This window comes from Penaeus monodon, chromosome 29, assembly GCF_015228065.2.
Source record: "Penaeus monodon isolate SGIC_2016 chromosome 29, NSTDA_Pmon_1, whole genome shotgun sequence".
Lineage (NCBI taxonomy): Eukaryota > Metazoa > Arthropoda > Malacostraca > Decapoda > Penaeidae > Penaeus > Penaeus monodon.
Genome location: NC_051414.1, coordinates 31,743,185 through 31,743,530, shown reverse-complemented (window position 1 = coordinate 31,743,530; position 346 = coordinate 31,743,185).

Genomic DNA, 346 nt, shown 5'->3' with positions numbered 1-346 from the left:
AACAGATGTTAGTACATACGTGTGCTTTTAAGAAATTTGGTCTGCAAGCGAGAACAAAAATGCAGATCAAGTCCGTGTTTACAGCCGTTCTGTTTTAACCGGAAGAGGACTCATAAAAAGCGCCAAGTTAAGCCCAAAATGACAATAGTCGGTGTTTAACTATTGTAAAACGTCAGCGTTATCAAAGTAACAAACCTCAACATCAGTAACGCTTCTGTCCGAACTGTCACTGAGCGCCGAACAGAAAGGCTGCAAATACTGATTTGATCTGCAATGTGTGTCGTTTGCAGACAAATATCTTCAAATCAAATATCTATTCACTTAAATCCGAGGTTTTGCCCATGTG